The sequence below is a fragment of the Ursus americanus genome, chromosome 20, assembly GCF_024610735.1.
Source record: "Ursus americanus isolate L20-20 chromosome 20, mUrsAme1.1.p, whole genome shotgun sequence".
Classification (NCBI taxonomy): domain Eukaryota; kingdom Metazoa; phylum Chordata; class Mammalia; order Carnivora; family Ursidae; genus Ursus; species Ursus americanus.
In genome coordinates, this window is record NC_142146.1 from 20,537,263 (window position 1) to 20,557,915 (window position 20,653).

General features: G+C 37.3%; 1 protein-coding gene and 1 non-coding gene across 3 annotated transcripts in view; one reads left to right on the forward strand and one right to left on the reverse strand.

The window, feature by feature from the left end:
* The window catches only part of UBE2E2 (ubiquitin conjugating enzyme E2 E2), a 357,299-nt gene that overhangs the window by 81,529 nt on the left and 255,117 nt on the right, over positions 1–20,653 (reverse strand). The window lies entirely within an intron of this gene.
* LOC123788510 (U6 spliceosomal RNA) lies at positions 19,028–19,129 on the forward strand. The gene has a single exon (XR_006778523.2). It is a non-coding gene; the product is annotated as a U6 spliceosomal RNA (small nuclear RNA).

Sequence of the window (20,653 nt, forward strand, 5' to 3'; positions counted from 1 at the left end):
CACAGGGTGAAAGAGACAAATTTTTGAAGACAGAAGGGCCACTAGAGAAAAAAAAGGCTAATAAAAAGTAGTCCAATTCCTTTGTTAACAACTGAGAATACAAATGAGGTTCATGGAGATCAGTAAATGTTCATCATCCATAAAAGTCAGCTCAAGTATCATATCCCATCTCAAGCTTCCTCTTTTCTCTCTTTTTCAGCCAAAGAATCTCTGCCCCCTCAACCCCTATGTATCATAAGTAGTGTGGTCTATAGAAAACAAGATGTATAATTTCATTTTATAACCATGTTTTTAATTAAAAAAAATTTTAAGTAAGATCTATGCTCAATGTGGGGCTTGAACTCACAATCCCAAGATCAAGAGTCACATGCTCTACCAACTGAGCCAGCCAGGGGTCCTTAGAACAGTTTTTGAAGTGTTTACCTTTCTGTCCCTCCCTAGAAGTTCCCTGAGGAATAGATTTTAGCTTTGTCTTAGGGCCTAGTAAGTACATGTTTGTTTGATGACAACGGATTAATAGGAAAGCAAGTGAAGCCACACGGCTACTAGTAATAAACATCTGTCCCCGAGTCTCAGACAAACTCACGAGGAAAATAAGGCCCACATAAGTCAACTGAATTATAATCTCTCGAGTGAACAGAGAGCAAAATGAGATTATAATTTAGCTTTTCGGTGGTCTTTTTGCTACATCAGGCTAATACCCTCATCTAATAGCCATAAATGCCCCTCACACCCTGTAGCATAGTGGGCAACCTTTTGGGGAAGATTTTATTGTCAACAAAAATTCAGCTACTACTCTTTCTTATTTTGAAATTAGTTTATATCTACAAAAACTTCATTGTTAAGCAGTATATAGAAAAAGCATGCATCTTAACTAAGTTGGGATATATTCTGGGAATGCAAGGATAGTTTAATAGAAAATTATTAGTGTTATTTACCTAAGAGATTAAAGTTGAAAAAAATGGATAATCTCAATGGGTGCAGGAAAACCACTCAAGAGGCTTAATAATAGCCATTCATGATAAAAAAACCAAAAACCAAAAAACAACTTTTAGCAAAACTGTAATAGATGGAAATTTCTTTAACCTGATAAAGAACATCTATAAAAAACCTCACAGCAACTAATACATTCAGTGACAAATATCAAAAGCATACCCTTTAAAACTGAGGAACAAGATAAGGATGCTTACTATACCTACTTCTAATCATTACTGCACTAGAGATCATATTCATTAAGGTATGAAACACACAGGAAGGAAAAAAACAAAAGGTATATAGATTGCGATGGAAAAAATAAAATTGAGCATTTGCAGTATTTATGTACACAGAAAAATCTATACACAATTTATCAAGCTTAATAAAAGTTTACAGGGGCGCCTGGGTGGCACAGCGGTTAAGCGTCTGCCTTCGGCTCAGGGCGTGATCCCAGCGTTGTGGGATCGAGCCCCACATCAGGCTCCTCCGTGGGAAGCCTGCTTCTCCCTCTCCCACTCCCCTGCTTGTGTTCCCTCTCTCGCTGGCTGTCTCTCTCTCTGTCAAATAAATAAATAAAATCTTTAAAATAAAAAATAAAATAAAATAAAATAAATAAAAATAAAAAATAAAAGTTTACAAAGTGGCTAGATTTAAGATCAATATGAAAAATCAACTGTATTTCAACACACCAACAAAATTAGAAATTATCTTTTAAAATAGCTTTTATAGTAGTACTAAAAATAACAAAAAAAACTATGAGTAAGTTTCATAAAAATATTTTAATGGACGAAATTATAAAACTTATTGAAATACAAAGAGAATTAAATAAATGGAGAGAGATACCACGTTTATGAGTAGGGAGACCCAGCATCCTGTAGATGTCTGATCCAATGCAATTCCAATCAAAAGTCTAACAGTTATTTAAAAAATGAAACTTGACAACTTGATTCTAAAATGTGTTTGGAAGCTCAAAGAAATCCCTCAAACTTTTCCACACACTTACAGGAATCTGATATATGTCAGAAGTAATGGGGCTAAGAAAACAGTTTTTGTATATGGCAAATAGAGAAACTGGATTTTTTACTTCAATAAATATACAAACCTTTGTTGTAGATGGATTAAGCACGTCAATGCAAAAGTCAGAAGTTTTAGAGGTTGCCTAAAGAGACTGACAAACCACAAACTGAGAAAAGATATTTGGATCACTTAAAATTGAGCAAATTCTAGTGTCCAGAGTATACGAATTCCTATGAATCAATAAGAAAAAGACTAGCAACCCCTTAGAAAAGACAAAAGTTGGCATTTCCAGAAAGAAGTAACATGAATGGCCAATAAGGCATATGAAAAATACCCAGTCTCATTAATATCAGGGACATGAAACTTAGAATTACAGTTCAGTATTACTTTACACAATGTATAGGCAAAGATAAATGCATAACAAAACCAAGTGCTGATGAGGATGTGGAAAAACAAGAACTATACATTGCTGAAGAGTGTTCAATCACTTTGGATAAGAATGTGGATGGACTTATCTAGTTAATCTATATACTCCTCTATTACTACATTTCAATTGCATTCGTAGGTACTGTCCCCAGAGAAACTTTTACACATGTGCACCAGAAGACATATACAAGAATGTTCATGGAAACACTATTTTTAATAGCAAAATTGGAAATAACACAAATGTCCACTGACAGAAAAAGGAATAAATGCACCCAAAGGAATACTACATAACAGTGGAAACATACTAATTAACATGGATTAATCTTAAAAGTGTCATATTGAATAAAAAAAAAGTGAGTCTAAAGGAATATATACAGTATGATATTATTTTCACCAAGTTTAAAAATAAGCAAACAAGAAAATGTATTGTTGAGGACACAAATATATGTGATAAGCAAGAATATGGATGATAACAAAGCTCAGAAGAGTAGTTTCCTGGGTAGAATCAGATGGTGGAGGAGTAGCACACAGGAGCTTTACTGGTTCTGGTGATGTTCTACTTTCCAGTATGCATGGTGGATTCAGGAGTTACCTGTTTTATTATAGGTCTCATAACTTACTTATGTGTTAGATATGTTCTTACATATGTACCAAGTTTTCATATTAAGAACAAGTATGCCCCAAAAGTCTACTAAAATGCTATATGAGGAAAGCAAGTTGCAACGTAAGTACACAGTGTGATCTTATTGTATAAACTAGAAATATAAAAATAGTATTTTATATTGTTTATGGATACATATCTATGTCAAAGTCTTTGAAGAAATGAACTGGAAAGATAGGCCTAAATTCATGACAGTGGTTGTGCAGGGAACAGGAGAAAAGAGGAGTAGGGGGATGGGATAGCTCTGAAGATGGGGAATGAAGAAGAGTTCAATTTTATCTCTAGTTTGGATTTCTCTTATTTAAAAAGGATGAAGTAAAAAAAAAAATCATAGCTAGCCAAGTTTATTGCAAAGTGCTGAAATATACTGAGAAGCAGAGCAAGGGGCCAGAGTATAACATTCCTGCCCCAGGTTACACTTTACCTAACCTCTCCTGAAGCTGACGGTGAGGTACAGACAGAATATATTCAAGCCAGATGACAATAAAGCTTTGGCAACAACAGCCCCTTGTTGCCAGACAAGCTCACTCATTCAGACAAATAATACACACGGTTACACCCTGAGCTATAATTAGACCCAATATGAATAGATAAGTTTATCAGAAGGAAGAACTTAAAAGTAGAGTAAATTATAGGTTTGTAGTTACAACACTACTTCAAGGTAGATGACGACATATAGTTTAAAAAATACACACAGAACACAGCTATGAAACAATGTGCATAGACATGTTTCCTAAATACCAAGACATAATTTCTCTGAGTCACTTTGAGAAATCTTAAGATGACCTTCTAAGAATGGTCATCACAGTTAATTATATAATTTAGGCTAACTGAGGAGTCAACAAATAGTGCCGCCAAGGAAGGACTCAGAAGTACAAGTCAAGAGATACCTCACAAAAGCAGGCAATGCCTATAAGTTACTTACGTTCAATTCGTGCTCGTTTTAAATTTTATTTGGCTCTCTGTCAGAATACCGTATTTTATTCGTTCTCTGAAGTCGGTCAGCTATCTATACAGTTATCAATAATGGAATAAATAACACAGCTAACATTATCACTCTGAGTTGGTTTATACTGTCCAAATGTGCCTTTAAAAAAAAATATTAGTAGTAACAAACTATTTTGAACACAGCTTGGTGTTTTAAAATGCATCTAAAACTTTTAATACTTCTCAAATATACACAGATTAAGTCTTAGCAGTCTGGCCTCCTCTATCATCTTAGAAGTGAAATGTTGGCACCACCTGCAATCCCAAAGCTTATAGCAGTGGTTCATGAACTACATAGCCCTCTGTCCCACTCCCATTTTGATAGCTTCCAGTTGAGAAATCCTGGAATAAAAGTACAGAACTGTGTTGTACAATATGATAGCCACGTAGCTATTGAGCACCTGAAATGTGGCTACTTACTCAGATATGCTGTAACTCTAAAATATATACCAAATTTCAATGACAATGCAAAGGAAAGTAAAATACATCACTGCTTTTTGTTAATTACATGTTGAAATAATAATATTTGAGATATATTGGACTAAAAATATATTAAAACTAACCACCTATTTCTTTTTATCTTTTTTAATGTGGCTCCTGGAAAATTTAAAATTACACATGTGGCTCATATTGTATTTCTATTCGACAATACTGTTCTAGAGTAGTGTTGTCTAATAAAACTTTCTGTGATAATGAAAATGTTTTAGTTCTTATCTTTATCCACTACGGTAATCACTAGCCACATGTGGCTTTAAGCACTTGAAATGGAGCTAGCGAGAATGAGGAAGTGGATTTTCAATTTCATTTGATTTTAATGAATTTAAGTCTAAATAGCTCCATGTGGCTAGTGGTCACATATATTGGACAATACAGATCGAGAGGCTCCAGTAGCCCATAGTGACCAAGGGAGGTTTTTTTTAATATGTCAGAATTATTTGGATTTATATAAAACAGAAGAATGGGCTTTTATATACTTTGGACCAAAAAAGTGAGAAGCTGAAGCTGCAGACCATTTTACATTTTCAAGGATCACTTACCCCTTAAGTTGACCAAATAAAAGTTAGTGCCATGGGCACCTGCACTGTAGAGTGATGGTGAAGAACGTGACTGGACTCTAAGTCAGACTTGCTTTTCTGAATCCTAGCCCCACCATATAAGGCCTGGAGAGCCCTGGGTGAATATGTAATCTCCCCATATAATCTTTCAGTGTCTTAGTTTCCTCATCTACGAAATGAGGCAACTACAGCATGAACCTTGTGCAGCAACTGAAGTTTTAGTAGCGCTCTACTCCCAGAGCTTGGAAAACGGGGCCTGCAGAGGCTCAGATCGTACACTTCCGACTGTTAGCTGCTATTCTAGGTGCTGTGATGCTTTGTGGAGAATACAGAAGCTCACCGACACACTCAAAAGATTAACTGCCTGGTGATTTATAAGAAGGGTTTCAAGATCTCAGGACTAGAAAACAGGCTACCAGGACCCAGACATTAATAATCATGATTACTACGGCTATTATCACCACCATCATCCTGCAATCTAATCTTAGGGTAGTACTTAGATAGGGCAGAACTTTGGAAATATCAGAAATCAAAGCTGCCACTTCCAGGAAATCCCATTTTGCATTGAATGGAATGTTTACTTAACATCAGGATTTTTAGGTATGAGGTTATTTAGCAATGTTTTCCCACTTGCTAATGATCAATACCCTCAATTTTATTTTCAGATTCTATTTTTTAAAGAAGATAAACACAGCTAACAGAGTTACATTTCAAAATAAAATGCAATTAGATAAATCTATTAAAATGCAAATATCAGTTAGCAAATTACAAATTAGTTAAATAACCAAAGTTGCTGCTTGGAGAAATTCTGTTAAGAGAATCAACCTTGTAAACTGTGTTCAGCTTTCTATGTTGCTGCCCACAGTGGATGAGCCCTTCTATACATATGAAATATTACACATGTACAATAAAAATGCTGCAAGGGACTAAGCACTCACTGTCTTTATTTAAGATCATAAGACGTTTTAAATACATCTGAACACTTCCAATGTGCTGTGCACAGTTGTGACTTTAAGACCAAGAGTTTTTCGCTGTGCCTGCTGCCTTTTCATTTAACATCAACTCTGAGAAAAAGAGTAAGGTAGCCCAGGCAATGTAGGGATCCTGGCTCCACAGGACAAGAAACTTGCCTTTGCAGAGAATTTCTGATCTGCCAACACTAACCTCAAATTGATGGGGACAGAATGGTGAGGAGAAGACAGTACAAGGGATTTCTCAGGAGCTCTGGAAATCTCTGCTTATATGTCAGATTCCACATAGCTGAATCCATCCCTTCCAGGGGTGAGCACAATGTTCACAGGCAAATGACATGCTGCACATATATCCAAAGTCCCTTTGAGAGTAAATAGCTGCAGGAATATTGAGCTTCTTGCTTATAACACAATAATGTATGTTTCTCTAATGCTAAACTGGAAGGAAAGAATAGTTCCATTCCTTAAAAAAATATGAAAGCAAGGCCCAGACCAGCTACAGATAAGGATAGTAGGAAAGGCAGCTGAAGAGGGGAAATACCACAAAACTGTATGAATGAAATGAGAAAAAACGTGGAAGTGGGGAGATTCAAGGGGGAAAATATTTTCAGACTTTTTCTCAAGGTCATAAGCTGACCTCTTTGTGGCTAAATCTAGCAGTGTCTTTTGTTTTCATTTTACTGAAACCGTAGCTTCTACTCCCTGATTCCTAAAAAGCTCTCTTCCTCAGGTATCTCTCCAGAGGCTCTCTCTACACTTTAGAGTTCCTCTCCAATTCTTTTGCCCTCTTCAATAATATCTATTCAATGTCTGCCTTCCTAGGGGTTCTACCCTCAGTTACCTTGTTTCTTCATCTTCATTCTAGGTATCTCATTATCCACCTCTGACAATCAACCTATCGAACACTGATGGAACCTCTAATCTGGCGGGAAACCCAAGAGTCATCGTTGACTATGCTTCCTTCCTCCTTCTCTTCTCTAAATTCTCCAAAGCCAGCAGAACCTCTGTAATCTGCCTACTGACTGCATTAGCTCCCACTTAGACGATGGCACCAGCATGCTGTTTCCCGAACTCCAGTCTTGCTCTCCTCCAATCCATCTACCAAACTGCAGATAGGGCAATTTCCAGAAAATCCTTTAAGTGGGACTTCTGTTTTCCTGTTTTCCCTGACTTCTTAATGCCTTGAAGACCAGGCCCAAGTTCCTTTGAAGCATACAAATTCTTTCAAAAAAATCTGGCTCCAGTTGACCTCTCTGGCCTCATCCCTTACCACTCCCCTTTCCTCCAGCTCCATTCTCCTGTCAGACTGGACTTACTTATAAAACTTTCAAGGCAGCTGGGCTTTTTCTTGCTTCCTGGCTTTGGATAAGATGCTTTTGTAGGTCTGACCATTCTATTTGTCCTTTAGGTCTCAACTTAGCTACATTCTCCTTGGGGACATCTCCCTTATCCTCAAAGCTTAGGGACTCCTTTGGAAGTGTTAACATTCTATGCAAACACAGCATTATAAAAAGTCATTTATGGGACCTTTAATACTTGGAAGAGAAGAAATCTTAAGAAACAGCATTATCTGGGTCACCGGAAAAAAGGAACTCATTCTGATAGTGAAAAAACATCCCCTATAGCTAAGAGGGTATTGAGAAAATAGGCCAGGACTGTAGCTCTTGAGAGGACAAATGAAGAATGGTATTTCATAAACTCCTGAGGTTTCCTATATTTGTATGTAGTAATTTTTTTTTGAAGACCAATAACACCAAAGTCCATCACATCTTAGGAGGTTAGGATATAATAGTGGGGATAGAAAAGATCCATTCTGTACACTAAGCTCTAAGCAGAACTGAATGATTAATTATTTTCTCCTTCATACATTTTCTCTCTAGTTCCTAGCAGTCTGGTCCTTATTCTTGAAATATTCCAAGAAAAAGAATTATATTAAACTTTTTATCAATGTGTGCTTAATTAATGGGAAGGATCTCTGTCCTGAATCACACTTTCCAGATTTGAGATGTGAAGATAAAAACAAAAAAACAACGATTTCAGTTGACTGTAGATATCTTTCACCAAATTGTACTTTAAAGTCACTACTGTCATCTAATTTGTATCCTATGTTAATAGTGTCAAAAACTAAGAGAGGAAGAGACTGGAGAAAAACAGGTTTTTAAACAAAAAATAATTACTGCTTAATAATTACAATACTTCCTTTTCCCAGGGAAGGCAGTAGCTAGTAAGACAGCATCCATAGTGAGTAAAACTAGCCTTCTGTAAGTTACTGAGGAAGAACAACTCAGTGACTTGATGACACCTTAGGCTTCTTGCTTCTTTCTATATTACGTGTACAGTGTGTGGGTGGGTGGGTGTGTGAATTTAATTCTCCCAATGTGTGATATATTGCAGTGAGTATACAACTTTGCAACAGACTTAAAATTTTAAGACATAACTGTATGAAATAATGAGCAAGGAAAAACAGAGAACTTGGGAAGCAGGAAGGAAGACCACAGGGACAAACTGCCTATGGTTCTTTTTCCTCCCAAGCTGCATTTTTATAAGACACATTCACTTATAGGGACAAAGACAGTCACAGTCAAAAAGAACCAAATCTTTTTTATATATGTGGGTTGTAAGAAATAAAGTTACAATATAAAGACTTGGGAGACCATCTAGTTCAACTTCTTCATAACACAGAAGAAGCAGAAGCATTAGAACTGGACTAGAATCTCACTGAGTTAGACAACTAGGCATAAAATCAATCAGAATTACTTAAAATACTGAATTATAGGATTTTTAATCCTTTAGATAGCTGAAAGGACTCTAGAAATAAGTTCATCAAGTTATTCACAGCTTATTTTTTTTCTTTTCAATATACCCTCTTTCTTATAGAAAGAATCATTCCTTCAGCAGTGATTCTGAGCATGTATTTGGTGGTGGGGGTGTGTGATAATTTGAAAAAATGGAAAAGCTCCTCTCCCACTGAAAATCACTTCTATCAAAGCCTTCATTTCAAAAGTGATAAAATTAAGGTTCTACAAAGTGAAGTGCCTTGCTCAAGACCACACCCATTAAAAAACCCTGAGCCCTCTGATCCTAAGGAGAGGCTCTTACTGTTTCACAACTGCTGTCAACTTAGATGTGAAGACTCAACTGGAAAATCTATATAGTGACCATTACGATGAACCGCCCCGTGTAAGACAGGAGACCAAAGATCGACACTAACACGGGTTTTCTTTTATCTTTTTATCCTGGGCATGTTTTAAGGACTAGATTCAGGTTTGGTGAAAAGCCATTTTTATTTTAGCTACCCAATTCTTCTTTTTTGGCTTTTCAAACTAGAAATACTGATCTTATGCTACTCTCTCCATTTCCTTAGCAAACGTATCACTTCTTGCAACACTGCTTTTGTTGCCCACCTCCCACCCAGATGCGTGTGCCTTTTCTCTATTCTGAGATGAAAGGTTGCAAGGTACTCAGGACTTCCAGGACTAGCCTCTCTTTTATCTTCACTGTAAGAACAATTCTGGCATGTGAGCTAGCCAATGTAGCAGGTGATGTTTCTTTATTATTTAAAATGTACCCCCATACACATGTAAGACAGGAAGGCTGTAGAGCTTTAACGTGTCTATTGATCTTACCTGCAGGTTAAATAAGCTTTCAACAAGAGTGCAAGCCAATGTTGCCCTACGGTTCTGAGGAAGCCAAATCCTTCCCCAAATTTTTTAGTTCTCAAAAATGTTACTACTCACAGAGGACAGAATGTAAAGTTCCCTGGTATCATTCCAAACGCATCTTTTTTGTTTTCTAACATTTATAATACTGTATCAGAGTAAAAATTCCATTAGAAAGTTACCAGAGGGCAGATTTTAGCAACAGTTAACTATTTTTAGACAGGATAGTTAAGATTTATCTGTTTATTTGTAAGTTATTATCAAAGCAGTTTGTTTTCCAAGTGGATTAAATACCTCCAATATACTCAATACACTTTTCATTGGCTGAGAAATCTTTTGTTTTTGGATAGGAAAATGGTAAACAGTAATTACTTCATATGGCTAATTTATTCCCCAAAATGTCAGCTGTGGTATCCTACAATCTGCATTTTTCTTTGTATCCCTGACATTGCTATCTGGCTCCAAGACCCACCATCACGGTTCTCTTCCAGCAGGTCAACTAGAAGGCCAATGGCAAAAGTAAACAGCACACACAGATACACGATAAATGTTTGTTGAAAAATAATAAATAAACATCTTTAGTAAAACACTAGTCTATTACTATAGCCTAATAGTAAAGATAGTGGGCTTCAGATCAAGATAGCCAGGGGTCTGAATCCTGGCTCTGCCACTAACGGTGTGAATTGAAGCAAGTTATTTAGCCTCCTACTGTTCCCTTGCTTTTGAAAAATGGCTTCCGTATAGAGTTGATGTAAGCATTAAATGAATTAATATATATAAACAGCTTAGAACAGTGCCTGGCCCATAGTAAGGGTTATAAAATTTATGCTATATTATCAGGTAAGTGAGAAACTAGTAGGGCCGAATCAGGGTCCTGAAGCTCACCCCACCCTTTACTCCTGGACCCAAGACATGGAAATAAGAAGGGTTTCTCCTTAGGGGGTCTGACTTCCCTTCTCTGTACCTGCTATATGACACCTTGTATGCTGATGTCTCTCTCTGTCCCCCATGCTTCTCCCTACTCAATACTGAGTTCATGAAAGAAAGTGACAAGTGACTGCTAAGTCCCATCTTTCTCAGTTAATAATTCAGTAAATAACTTCAGTTTCATGTGCTCCATCCTATAACAACATCTGAGACTGCACCAAGTCCAAATTCTCAGATGCTATATTATAGTGGCTTTAAAACTCATTCTCTTACCTCTATGATACACACACATTACCACTTCAAAACGCCTTTTTTTTTTTTTTCCATGTTCAGCAGAGGAAAAGTTAAATGTCAGCCCTGTAGAGGAAGGTGCTAGGTGGCAAAAATAGACCCTACTGTAAATACTAATCCTGCACTGAAAGACACTGTCAATAAAAGATGGCATTTAGCAGACTTAATTCACAATTTCCCTATGATTACTTCAGGAGATCAAGATCTCCACCAAGACCAAAATGCTGGCTATTGGTTGCCAAGACTTATTTTCAAGAGTTCCCCACCTTTCCCTCAGTGCTTATAATGTGTAGAGTACTGTGCTATGATCTGGGCAGGACAAAAACAGTCCTGATCCTGAAGGGGCTTCCTATCTAGGCAACACCAGAGAAGACAAGATAATGGTGCTCCATGGTATTCATAACTAGGATGCTATGGGAGCCCTGTAAAAAGAATGATTTCATTTCCTGGTGGGTGGATGTTCTTACACCAAAGCACTAGCAGGTCTCATTTCAGCAGTGACCCGAGAAGAAGAAACATCAGACTTACTCAGAGTAAGCATGTGGTTTGAACACATCCCACATGTGGTTCTGACATGAACTGTACCTTCTCTAGGGAAAGCTTCATTAAAAAGGTGGCAATTAAACTGGGTTGGAAAGATAAAGTAGATTTCAACAGGTACGGAAAGATGGGGCATAACAGGTTAAAGACACTGGAAAAAAAGCAGAGAGGAGGAAAGTGATTTTCCTGGTGGGAGAACAGCAAAGATGCCAGCTGATTGAAGTTAGATAACGTAGGGCTTCAAATGCCATGACAGGAGTTGGAAATATATTCTGGAGACCTGTAGTTCTCAAATTTGTTGCTTCTAGGAGCTGCAGGACTCCAGTGAGGTCTTTTGGGATCACTAATCACTCTGCTCCCTCCCTGAGTTTTGATTAGATAAACTCCACTTTGTTTACATACACGCACGCGTGCGCGCACACACACACACACGTATGTATATATTCAGCACATGATTTCCTTGAATAAAGGGAGTCCAGTGCTTTAAAAGAAAAGTTTGAACTTTTTTTTTTTTTTAAGATTTTTTATTTATTTATTTGACAGAGATAGAGACAGCCAGCGAGAGAGGGAACACAAACAGGGGGAGTGGGAGAGGAAGAAGCAGGCTCCCAGCAGAGGAGCCTGATGTGGGGCTCGATCCCGTAACACCAGGATCACGACCTGAGCCGAAGGCAGCCGCTTAACCGCTATGCCACCCAGGTGCCCCAAGTTTGAACTTCTTCTGGAACTTAAAAACAAAACAAAACAAAAAAACCCAAAACACCTGGGTCCCATCCCAGACTAATTCAATCAGAATTTAATGAGCACCTAGGGTTGAGAACCATTAATCAGACTATGGAGTCACAGAGGGCCTCAAAGTGCGGTCCAGAGAGCAACAGCATTATGCAATCCTACGGAATCAGAACCTACATTTTTAAAAAAAGATTTGATTTATTTGACAGAAAGAGAGTGTATGCACACAAGCAGGGGGAGTGGCAGGCAGAGGGAGAGGGAGAAGCAAACTCCCCGAGGAGCAGGGAGCCTGATGTGGGGCTTGATCCAAGGACCCTGGGATCATGACCTGAGTTCAAGGCAGATGCTTAACTGACTGAGCCACCCAGGCACCTCCAGAATCTGTATTTTTTAAAAAGATCTCTGGATGACTAGTATATACATTAAAGGTTGACAGGTACTGAAGGAAGGTTCTAAGTAGGAATCACACAGTGAAATCCATGTTGATATAATTTACTGATCATCTTCTACTGTCAGACATGAGGCTGGGTACTTTTTGTACTTCTGTGAGCCTCAGTTTTCTTATCCAGAAAAGGAAACTTTATTTACATCGTGGGGCTGTCATAAGAACTAGATATCCATAAAGTGTTAAGTATAGTGCCTGGCAAAAAGTGTTTTAAAAATGGTAACTATTACCATTAACACATATTTCTTCAAATTATTGCCATTCTGCAAAATTACTGCTATATGATACTAAGGCTCAAAGAAGTTCAATGGCTTGCCAAAGGTTACACAGTAAATGGTGGAACTGAATCTCAAACCTAGTACTGTCTCATTCGAAAGCTTATCTTCTTTCCCACATAATGCTCTGACATCAAGGCTCAGTGTAGACTGAAAGCAGGAGAAACGGAAGACAAGGCAGTACTGATGATAAACTAAATGGTGCTAGCATTAGCTACCACATTTCTGTTTAAGAGATTAGAACTGGCCAAAATTACAGACAAGTACTAATAAAAAGCAGATTTGAGTTATGTACATCCTGACATCATGTAAACACTTAGCAACTTAGTTGATATTTAGTTAGTATTTAACAATATTTAATCTCTAGATTGGTTTATAGAGTTCACAAACCACTTTCATATGTATCATAGTCTTTAACCTTTACCACAACTATGTAAGATGGATTATTATTCTAAAATGAGACCATTCCACTTTTTCCTCCTTAAACCCCTATTTAATACATAAACCTGGATTTCCTAATACCTTATAGTGGCTTTTATGTCAGGCCTCGTGTTAAAAAAACAATCCAGATTTTCAATGACAAGCATAGAGTTCATCTCCTATCCTTTTTCCTTTTAGCCCATCGGCAAAGGTCAGAAGATAGATGGGTTTTTGGTCAAAAGAAATAAAGAACAGGGCAGGTAGCATAGGTATATGTATCTTGTTCGCTCCAGTGAAGTAATGGAAGATACTTGACTGAGCTCTCTGGATTCTTGGCAGAAGTGCTGCCCCAACTGGAGGAGAGTTTTTAAGAGACCAGCCCCACAAAACACGTCAGTAGAGATGAGAGAATGAGTAACCAAACAGAAGACTAAGAAGTTACTTCATGGCTTTTGGTGTATTCATAAAATCTACTGAGGTATGTCCCCTACTTCCCACATAGTTGTGCCAACATTTCTAAGGCATCCTTAAGAATCTACAAAATTCGTGATTCCATAGCTATAAAGAATACATGTTTTTAAAAGGGAAGCAAATGAAAGGCTCTAGAAAAATTTTGTTCTTCACAATAATCGCAGGGGTGGAGCTATGACAGCACTTTCATATTGCCTAGTTGTCTAAGAACAGCCCATTATGCCCTTGCTTTCATGAGAAATTTTGCAGCCTGCCCTAGTAAAACATTTATAGAAGTGACTTCCAGCACTCAACTTAGTGATTTAATATTATACAAAGTTCATTAGTCATGGTATCTACATCAATTTTCTACAGAAGCTATTATTACCTTTCTGATTTCAGCCATTGCCTTCTCTCTTTGTAAGCAAAACAAACACAGATTTTACTGAAGATCTGCTATTTAAGAACCACCCACTTGTAGTATCCCGTAATAATTCCTGTCAGTGTAGGCTATCTTTGAGGGATTTAGTGGTTTTTGCTTTTGGCAGTGCTACAATGGTGGAAATAACATATACTGCCCATCCCCATCTTACAGTGTCTGCTAATACGTAGGGTTGTTGGCTGCCAAGCAGATTTAATTTACCCACTTCTCAGCTTGCATTAACCTTTGAATAATAAAGCACAGCTGAGGCTGCTGTAAGAAACAAACCGAGGAATGAATAATTAAAAACACCTCCTCAGCCTTGGAAAGACCAATTCCTAACCATTAGGCGAGATTTAATTGTGACTGAAGCATTAAAAAGGCTAATTGTATTCTTTATAAACTGAAACAAATGCTAAGGACATAGTGTGACTACAATATATGTAGTATATGAAAAGCAAAGCTCTGAAAGCACCCAGTAATCAATTCAAATGAAAAAAGGAAGAGTAGTCTGATTCTCAAGAAAAACAATGACTCCTAAAGACGGGCACTTTTATTGTCTACATACAGAAAAAATTGCTACTACTTATAAAAAGCTATTATACATTTGATACAGGTGGACTGGCTGGAATAGCATTTGAAGGGATAGAAATGTTAAAGCTGAAACAAAAGGTTGAGAATAGAATAGATTACAGGAAATCCCTATCTTCTTTCAATCTGTCAAGTGCTTACGGCAGCTGGGATTCTTCTTTGCTTTTGATGGATTTAATTTTCCTTTGGGAACCCAAATCTAATGTTGCTGTCATATTTATGTGTTAAGATCACTAAACAGTTGTTGCTATTTTATATACTTGCCAATACACTGTTAATATCTAATATGATATTCAAACCAAAGAGTATCCTCTTTATCTGAATAGCTGGAAACAATTATCTCTGTTTCTAGACCTCCAGCAAAGGGCCGGGCATCTCCCTAAATCCAGGAAGGCAGTTTCCTCCCATCACTGACTTTAAAGTATGTATGTTTAATTCTTCAAATTAGGAAGTTTTTCTTGCACTTAATTATATTTTGCTAAATTTAAGGTCTTTTCCTTTACCTCTGTTCAAAAAACCATTATTGTCAGTGCCCTTCTCCTAACAACCTTTCAATTACTGGAAATTAGGGAGGTAGAAATCTTTCTTCTGTACGAAGCAATTTTGTGGCTTTTAAAATGGCTTCAGTTGTCATTTTTATGCTTCTTTTGGTTCTCTGAATCTTCTCTAATTTTTGGTCTATCTAACTTGAAGATGATTCTTTGTACATAATGGGTAAAAGGATGACCAAATGAGAACAGAATTGGATTTGCTATTTTGGTATAGATCGTCTTCTCATCTGGGAGAACAAGAATACCATTTTTTTTTGTAGGTTATATTCTTAATATTTTCCCATATCACATCATTTTTGATATAAGGAAACTGTTGGCTCATACTGACCTTGTTTCCTGCTGCGACTAAAAATTTTACAGTTCTATTTGTAATTAGTCACCACTGGAAAGAGTTCTCATTACCCCGGTTTCTTCTGAACATCCCTAAACCCTTGCTACCACCCTTAAAGTGTCCGATACTTGTTTAAATTTCCTTCGGTATTCAGTCTATTGTATTTTTCTTAGAGTTAGCCATTTTCCAACACTTGGTTTCACTCTAGCCCCAGCAAAATAAATGATCCCTAGCCCTGGTTTCCCACAGGCCATGACATGCTCTCCGTGACAGCACTAACCTAGGCTATGTTGTTCTTAGCCTTCAGCAGACTGGAGTCCCTTGGGGGCAGGTACTGTGTCTTACTCATCTTTGTATCCTTGTTAGCTTAAATGGTGTCTGGAACCCAGCAGACACCCAGAGAGCATTTTTTGATTCAATGTGAATTCACAAAGAATTGACACTTTTAACAGTGACCAAAAAGTACTGAGGGCAGAGTAGATACTGAATAAACATAAGATTAACTTTTTTTGGGGGGGGGTTATATTTTATTTTAAACCTTCTGATTTTAAAAGTTTTAAATTTATAGAAACATTGCAAAGGTAGATAATACATAGTCCTCATATACCCTATAGCCAGTTTCCTCTATTATTAACATTTTACATTATTATGGTGCATTTGTCAGAAGTAATGAGCCAATATTGATACATTATTATTAATTATTATTATTATTAAAGTCCTTAGTTTATTGAGATTTCCTTAGTTTTTATCTAATGTCCTTTTCCTGTTCCAGGATTCCATCCAGGATACCATATTGTTTAGTAGTTGTACCTTTTTATGCTCCATTCCTTTTTTTTTTTAAACAGGCATACCTCATTTTATTATACTTTACTTTATAGCACTTTGCAGATATTGTATTTTTTTACAAATTTAAGGTTTGTGGTAATTCTGCGTCACAAGTTTGTCAGCACCATTTTTCCAATGGCATGTGCTTACTTCATGTCTGAGTCACATTTTGATACTTCTCCCAATATTTCAAACTTTCTCATTATTATTGTATTTGTTATAGTGATCAGTGATCTTTGATATTACTATTTTAATTGTTTTGGGGCACCATGACCACACCCATATGAGACAACAAACTTAACTGATAAAAACTGTGTGTGTTCTGACTGGTCTGCTGACTGGCCATTCCCTCTCTCCCTCTCTGTGGGCCTCCCTATTCCCTGAGACACAACAGTAATAAAATTAGGCCAATTAATAACTCCACAACGGCCTCTACATGTTCACATCAAAGGAAGAGTTGTACATCTCTTACTTTAAATTAAAGGCTAGAAATGATTCAGTTTTGTGAGGAAGGCATGTCAAAAGCTGAGACAGGCTGAAAGCTAGGCTTCTTGCAGAAAACAGCCAAGTTGTGAATGCAAAGGAGAAGTTCTTGAAGAAAATTAAAAGTGCTGGTCCAGTGAACACATTAATGATGACAAAGCAAAACAGCCTTATTGCTGATATGGAGAAAGTTTTAGTGGTCCAGATAGAGGATCAAACCAGCCAGAACCTTCTGTTGAGCCAAAGCCCAGAGTAAGGCCATAACTCTCTTCAATTGAGAGAGGCCAGGAAGCTGCAGAACAAAAGTTGGACACTAGCAGAGGTTGGTTGAGGAGGTTGAAGAAGCTGTCTCTGTAACATAAAAGAGCAAGGTGAAGCAGCAAGTGCTCACGCAGAAGTCGCAGCAAGTGACCCAGAAGATCCAGATAAGATACTTGATGAAGACGGCTACATTAAACAACAGATTTTCAACGTAGACAAAACAGCCTTATATTGGAAAAAAATGCCATGTAGGACTTTCATAGCTGGAGAGAAAAGTCAATGGCTTGGCTTCAAAGATTCAAAGGACAGGCTAAAGCAGTTGGTGACTTTAAGTTGAAGCCAATACTCACTGACCATTCCAAGAGTCCTAGGGTTCTTACAAATTATGTTAAATCTACTCTGCCTGTGCTGTATAAATGGAACAACAAAGCCTGGATGACAGCTCATCTATTTACAACATGTTTTATTGAATATTTTAAGTTCTGTTGAGACCTACTGTTCAGAAAAAAATGATTCCTTTCAAAATACTATTGCTCATTGACAATGCACCTGGTCACCTAAGAGCTCTGATGGAGATTTCCAATAAGATTAATGTTGTTTTCAGACCTGCTAACACAATATCTATTCTGCAGCCCATGAATCAGGAGTCATTTTGACTTTCAAGTCTTATTATTTAAGAAATACATTTTGTAAGGTTATAGCTGCCATAGATAATGATTCCTCTGATGGATCTGGGCAAAGTAAACTGAAAACCTTCTGGAAAGAAGTCACGATTCCAAATGTCATTAGGAACATTCATGATTCATGGGAAGAGGTCAAAATATCAACATGAACAAGACAACCCTCATGGACGACTTTGAGGAATTCAAGACTTCAGTGGGGGAAATTCATTGCAGATGTGATGGAAATAGCAAGAGAACTAGAATTAAAAGTGGAGTCTGGAACAAAAAAAAGTGGAGCCTGAAGATGGGACTGAATTGCTCATGATAAAACTTTTAACAGATATGGATTTATTTCTTACGGATAAGCAAAGAAAGTGGTTTCTTGAGATGAATCTACCTCTGGTAAAGATGCTGGGTAGACTGTTAAAATGACAACAAAGGATTTAGATTATCACATAAACTGAGTTGATAAGGCAGTGCCAAGGTTTGAGAGGATTTACTCCAATTCTGAAGGAAGTTCTACTGTGGGTAAAATGCTACCAGAGAGCACTGAGTGCTATAGTGAAGTTGTTCATGAAAGGAAGAGTCAACAGATGTAGCAAACTTTATTGTTGTCTTATTTTAAGAAATTGCCACAGCCACCCCAGCCTTCAATAACCGCCACCCATTAGTTAGCAGCCACCAACAAGGCAAGACCCCCACCAGCAAAAAGATTAACTCCCTGAAAGTTCACATGATGGTTAGCATTTTTTAAGCAACGAAGTACCTTTTAATTAAGGTATTACAGTGTTTTTTTAGGACATAATGTTACTGCACACTTAATAGACTATAGCATAGTGTAAATGTTACTTGTACATGTACTAGGAAATTAAAAAATTGATTTGACTCACTCTATTATGGTATTTGCTTTATTACAGTGGTCTGGAATCAAACCCACAGTATCTTTGACCTATGTTTGTAATAAAATAAAAACTTAAGTAGAGAAACTGAGTGAGGTGTTATGGAAATACTTGGTACTATCTTTGCAACTTTTCTGTAAATCCAAAGTTATGCCAAAATAAAAGTTAATTTGTGCTCACTCTGGCATCACATATACTAAAATTGGCTATACAGAGATTAGCATGGCCCCTGCACAAGGATGACATACAAATTCGTGAAGTGTTCCATACTTTAAAAAAAAAAGTTAATTTAAGAACTGACACTGAAAACGACAAAAGCAATGTCCTTCTTGAGTTTCCTTTAAAAAAAGTTTCTATATGTACAAATGTTCATCTTGCACAATATGTTTACGTTTTAAATGTAAGTATATGATTACTCATCTCTCTACATGGAAGTTTTCCCAAAATACTGCCAAATGCTTTACCTTAGCTACATTCTAGTTCTGTTAATCACACTGGTAATATGATAGTACTCACCAAAAATATCAGCAAAATATCAACATTAAAATTACTTGCTTTCTGGGGAGGAGAGGCATAGGGAGAGGTGAGGGTGGGGATATTTCAACTAGATCTGCTCTGTACTGAAGTATAAGTGTACCAATTCAATTTGCTTGATCCTTTGCTCCCCAGATCCTCAACCCCTCCATGGTATACTAGTTATTTATTCATGTTACTAAGTTCCATGAAAATGGATATACAGTAAAAGAAAAGTTAGCTGGGATGCCAATGGCTACTTTTCAGTGAATGAGATCATGGCATTTTAGGAACCCAAAGTACCTTCTTGAACCCATCTCCCCTTTATCCAAAAACTATGGATAGGCTGTGTCATTCAAGATTTTGTTTGAAGCAAATATGTCAACTAAATTCAAGAGAAATGATACATCCCCCCCCTCCCCAAGAAGTAGTTAAGATTTGCTCAGTGGTGACTTATCAGTTCTGTAGGCTCCAAACTGTCCAGATGTCCATTCCTGTAACTTCCTGTAAGCAAGCAGTGGAGAATGCATCGCTGACAGCACCATAGCTCCAATGTAACTACTGACAGATACTAAAGCTACTTTTTAATATTGTAGTCCCAAACTTTCCTTGTTATACTTGCCTATCAAATGTCTGTCCATGAAGTTATAAAGGAGATCAGTACAGAATGGAAATTGGTAAAAATGAGAATGTCTGAGAGACCCGGGAAAGAAGTGGGATGGACTGAGCAACAGTTAGTTACTCCAGCATACCTGCACATCTGACCATTTTCCCCTTGTTTACTCTTGGGCATATATAAGTACATATATGAGAAGAAGGAAGAAAAGAAAAAAGACAGAAACAAGGCAGTGGGAGATAAAAGAAAGGGTAAGAGAGTAGGAGTAAAAACTAGGTCTGAGACAGAAAAGACTTACAATTCACTGTTGTATTTTTAAAAGCTGGCAGAATTGAATTTTCTTGTCTTATTCTAGTTCAAGCCCTGATGAATATAAAATTCACTTTTGTTCAGATAAAATATATTCTTTAATATGTATAAAAGCAGAGCAGGGGCACCTGGGTGGCAGAGTTGGTTAAGCTGCCAACTCTTGGTTTTGGCTCAGGTCATGATCTCAGGGTCCTGGGGTGGAGACCACTTCTGGCACTGTGCTCAGCAGGGAGTCTGCTTGTGGATTCTCTCCCCCTCTGCACCTACCTGCCTCGGAGTAACTAAAATATCTCCATCAGATTTGATCTACACTTAATTGCTTTAGCATACCATGATTTCTTCTTAAAAAAGGTGTTTTAC